The 5,340-nt window shown below is 40.4% G+C and overlaps 1 long non-coding RNA gene across 1 annotated transcript; it reads left to right on the forward strand.

Moving 5' to 3' along the window:
- The first annotated feature begins 1,456 nt into the window (after positions 1 to 1,456).
- Positions 1,457 to 3,171, forward strand: LOC125963018 (uncharacterized). Its single transcript, XR_007474778.1, has 3 exons — positions 1,457 to 1,528; positions 2,636 to 2,682; positions 3,037 to 3,171. It is a non-coding gene; the product is annotated as an uncharacterized LOC125963018 (long non-coding RNA).
- The last annotated feature ends 2,169 nt before the right edge of the window (positions 3,172 to 5,340 follow it).

Raw genomic sequence — 5,340 nt, forward strand, 5'->3', positions numbered from 1 at the left:
TCGTTCTTTCAGGGGATTTCTCTTGCTCTTTTGACTGGAAGTAGTTACTCTGCCTTTTCATTTTATTTAACTTTCTCTGTTTCTATGAATTTAGGAGAAACAGCTATTTACTGTCTTGAAGAGGTGTTTTTATGTGGGAGTGTCCCTGTGTAGACTGTGTGTGTCTAATGTCCTTGGTGTGAAGGCTGGGTTTTTTTGTTTTGTTTTGTTTTTCTTTTTTTTTTTTTTTGCAGTACGTGGGCCTCTCACTGCTGTGGCCTCTCCCACTGTGGAGCACAGGCTCCAGACGCACACGCTCAGCGGCCATGGCTCACAGGCCCAGCCACTCCGCAGCATGCGGGATCCTCCCGCATTGGGACATGAACCCGTGTCCCCTGCATCGGCAGGCGGACTCTCAACCACTGTGCCACCAGGGAAGCCCTGAAGGCTATTTTGATATACCATCTGAAGCATTTTTAAGTGTACAGTCTAGTAGTGTTAAGTACAGTCACATTGCTGTGCAGCCAATCTCTAGAACCCTTTTCATTTTGCAAAACTGAAACTCTATATCAGTTAGACAACAACACCTCATTCCCCCTTCCATCCAGCCCCTGGGAACTACCATTCTATTTTGTCTCTATGAATATGTAGAATTATGCAATTTTTATTATTACTTATACCCAGTCTGAACCTTATATTTTAAAAGTTTATAGTCTTATTTTGCTTTGCTGTATTTAATTTTAATTAGTTGAGTGTGTTTAGTTTTTTGCCAAATGGAATTTTTTATTTAAATAAAAGTATCAAGTCATAGTTCAGATGGACTGCCAAGAAAGTAACAACTCTGAGGGAGATACTTAATGACTTAACTCTGGAAATTATTTCATTCATTGAGTCAACATTCAGTGACGTTAAGCAGGATTCTAGCAGTGTCCTGGAGAATGGATTTCCAAAATCTAGAGCCCTTGACCTGGAAGTTCTCTTAGTTTCATGGGGAGCCAGAGCAATCTGTTCAATCTACATCAATTTATTAAGTGCCTACTATGTGCCAGACAATGTTCTGAATGTGTGGGGTACAGCATTTCACAAAACAGACAAATATCCCTGTCCCACAAAAGATTATATTCCTTCAGGATCACTGATAGGTAAGCATAATATTAACAACTTACAGATCATCTGATCAAGGCACATGCCTGATATCTGTCAATAGCATTTGGGACTTGAGTTCACCTCAGCTCCGTGTCACATAGTATAATATTTTTATTCCTCACCCCTCAATTGTATATAGACAAAGCAGAGACATTAAGATTGAAAACATAAGAACTCATGTGATGCTGATTAATAACTCCCCTAAATAGCACCCTAAGTGATCCATGGCAACAAAATCTTATAATTGTGAGGCAGTACCATGACATCACTGCGCCCTGGAGGATCCACAACTGCGGAGGGCCATGGTGACTGTCACCCCTCATCTCAACCCCAGCCAACCACCAACCTCACCACCAAACTATCTTGAGAGTCTCTTAATTAATTTAAATTCTCTTTTAGAGTGGTAAGTAACTTTTCATTGTTTTATTCTATGAAGAACTACAGATTTCATTTTGGATTTTCTCAGTATTTTATTCTAAGATATTTTCTAACTGATTCTTTTTCTTTTCTGGACATATAATGTTGACACACAAAAATCATGTCATTTCAATCAAGTACTGACTCAGTATTTCACCTGGATTTTAATGTAAGATTTATAATATCTCAGATTTTTCCCTTACTGTTCTCTTTTGCTACATGTTCAGGGTTCCATATTTGCTTTTAAATTTACTCTATTTTAAAGGAAAATACATAAATTTAACAATGAAACACTTTAACAAAACATGCTGGGCAAAAATTGTATATAAAGTATATTTTAAATGTTGTAAATTATGTATATGTATACCCATCCTCACACATAGAGAGAGAAAAATGCCTGGACGGTGATATGCAAAAATGTTAAGAGTGTTTGTGTGTGGGCTATTTCCTTTTTCTGTATCGTTGGAGTTACATGACTTTTTAAGTATTCTACCTTTTAAAAAAGAACCAATGAAAAAACATTAAAGACAGCTCAACCAAAATAAAATGTTTTATATAATATGATACCTATTATCTGGCAGAAAATTAAAGATTCATATGTTGTCTCTTAGGTTGTATATATCAACCATGTAAAAATTACATTTATAATTACTTTTAAAAGAGCCAAAATTAGACCTTTTTTCATTCAGGGTGTTTTAATGAGGCTTCATCATTTTCTATCCAGTAAAACTTTATTATTTCACTTGTGAATTCTTAAGCAGTTTTAACCTCTGTTTGTTGTACAGGAAATTGGCCAAGTATTCACATCTGCTTATGAGTCCACTCCCATTATTTGAGTTTAAGTTATAATAGTTTTTCCCAGAAGTGTGGATATTTTCCAGGACACGTGTGAGAGAAAGTTCACAGGTTGAGGTGCTAAATCAGAGTTTTGTCTCTTATTGATTCTGTTAACCTTAGTCCAGTTATTTCCTTTGCTGAGCCTCAGTTTCCTCTTCAGTTAAATGGGCCTAATCATTACTATTAGAGTTTTATGTCTTCAGCCCATGGTGATTGGCAGAAATAATCATGATTATTACACTTGATTGTTCTTTAGCAGAAGGAAGAGATCAGATTGCAGTGAAAACATTCATATTTTTCATGGTAAGATATCCATTTTTAATATTTACAATCAAACACAGGGTGACTGGGAGTTTGGAACACTTAAAAAGTAAACATGAGGGCTTCCCTGGTGGCGCAGTGGTTGGGAGTCCGCCTGCCGTTGCGGGGGGCGCGGGTTCGTGCCCCAGTCCGGGAGGATTCCGCCTGCCGTGGAGCAGCTGGGCCCGTGGGCCATGGCCGCTGGGCCTGCGCGTCCGGAGCCTGTGCTCCGCAACGGGAGAGGCCACAGTGGTGAGAGGCCCGCGTACTGAAAAAAAAAAAAAAAAGTAAACATGAGGTTTGATGAGTGGTCATAGAGGAAAGTACAAAGGATCCATCTCCTGCTTTCTGCCTCAGTGTCCCTCTCTGTGCTGGGTATGGACGGGCTGACTAATGGGGATGGCCCCTACTCTGCGGGAGTGAGAAGCATCTACTCAGTTGGGAACAACTGCCAGGGCTCTGGTCTGGGCAACTAGGTGAGTGGTGGCCACATCCAACAACTTCTTCCTTCTTCTATGTCCAGCAATTTGCACTGTTCTCTCATTGACTGTCTCCCCTCCAGCATCGCTCAACCGGGAAAACAACAATAATAAAGGCTGCCATTCACTGAGCACCTACTCTGCACCAGGCACTTCATTCATTCCAGGAACTGACGTTTATTGAGGATCATCTATATGCCAGGCAGTGTTGTAGGATCTGAGGATGCACCAGTGCACTAAGCAATCTAAAATCTGCCCTTGTGGAGTTTATATTCTTGTGGGGGAGACAGCAATAAGCAATGAATTTAATAAATCAACAAATGAGGCAGTGTGGTATGTGTTATTAGAAAAGTAGTGAAGGAAAGGAGGTCTGGCAGTCCTAATCACTGGGTATGCAGGTTTAAATGGGTGTTCAGGGTCAGCCTCATTGAGAAGGAGACATTTGAGCAGATACTTGAAGATGGTGAGGGACCAGGACACAGGGATATCTAGAGGAACAAAGCTACAGGCATTGGGAAGAACCCTGCACTCCTCTGAGGAGGGGGTGGGTGTGATGTGAATTCCAGAACACATTGGGCATTGGAGTTACAATGCTGAAATCACACTCCCATGGGCTTGGGAGAGACGGACAATTCTACAAACAATTACAACAAACTTGCAAGTACTACCTGGTTTAGAGGGAATGAAGGGGATTTTGTCAGCATTTATTTGCCTTTTTAAGGAAGTCAGAGGAGCTTGCCTGAGGTGCCAGGAACCTCAGAACAGAAGGAATAGGAGAAGTTAACTAGGATCGGAGGGAAGAGTTTTCTAGACAGTGTGAGTGCCATTAGGAAGTGCATCTCAGGAATCTGAGGGCAGGGAATTTAATTGTCTGAGGGCACCAGCTGCTGCATTCTGAAATCCATCTCCACATTTTTACTAGACTACACGTCCCACAGGCTGCTCTCAGCCTATAACTGAATGTGACAGAAATAGTAAGGCAGGACTGTTCCTGGGAGGCTGATTTTGTTTCTGTTCCACCTGCCCTTTGTTCCCTTTGTGCTTTTTCTCTTCCTTTTTTGGTACTTTGTGTGTGTGTGTGTGTGTGTGTGTGTGGTTCATTTTTCCCCTTTGTAGGCTTATTAGCAATACATTTTGTTTTGTTAGTGTTTGATCTTGAACTTATCACATATAATTTTATTACTTAAAAGTCTATTGCTGTAAGATAAAAGTATTTTTATTTAGCTAGATTATACTATGAGAATATTACAGTAATTGTCCATTTCTCTGCACTCAACCTTTGCGAGGTATTTTCATACATTTTACTTTCACATAGTATGTTTAAATCCCTACACTGCATTGTGGTTTTTCATAAACAGTAAATATCTTTGAAAAGGTTTAAATAGTAGGAAAAATTCTCATACCTTTGCCCATGCAGTTACTATTTCAGGTGCTCTCCACTCCTTTGTGTAGATCTATGTTTCCATTTGCTATCATTTTCCTTCCTCCTGAAGGACTTGCCTTAACATTTCTTGTAAAGTGGGGCTGCTGGTGACGGAGCCTCTTAGATTTTGTGTGTCTGAAAAAGACTTTCTTTTGCCACTGTTTTTGAAATGCTACTGAACCAAACTTGGGCCCATTCACCCAAGTGTTGTAAAGCCAAACTACTGACACCGATTCGTGGTGAAAGAAAGTACAACATTTATTGTAAGGTGATCAACATGGGCCCAAGCAAGGAGGACATGCAGCTCATGCTTAAAAGACCTGAACTCCCAGAAGGCTTTCAGGGAAGAGTTTTTAAAGGCAAGATGAAAGAGAAGGTCATGGGGTGCATGATCAGTTCATGCTCAATTCTCTGGTTGGTTGAAGGTGAGGTAACAGGGTGTTTTGGGAATCTCAATCATCAACCTTCTGGTTCCAACCAGTCTAGGGTCTATGTGCTGGTGGTCAGCATGCAGTTAACTTCCTCCACCTGGTGGGGGTTTTAGTATCCACAAAGCAACTCAAGGACATGGCTCAGAATATTACCTATAGCTCTTGAGGAGGAACTAAAGGTCCTTGACTTTGTTTTATGACTAAACTAATAGTATTTTGTTTTCTTTGACTGTTTTCCCCTGTTTCTGCATTTTCTCACTTCTCTGATTAAATTTGCTCTTTGGAACTTGGGGAAGGCCTAGGAGGCCAAAGCTTTTCTACAAACAAA

The sequence above is a fragment of the Orcinus orca genome, chromosome X (genome assembly GCF_937001465.1).
Source record: "Orcinus orca chromosome X, mOrcOrc1.1, whole genome shotgun sequence".
NCBI classification, from domain to species: Eukaryota; Metazoa; Chordata; class Mammalia; order Artiodactyla; family Delphinidae; genus Orcinus; species Orcinus orca.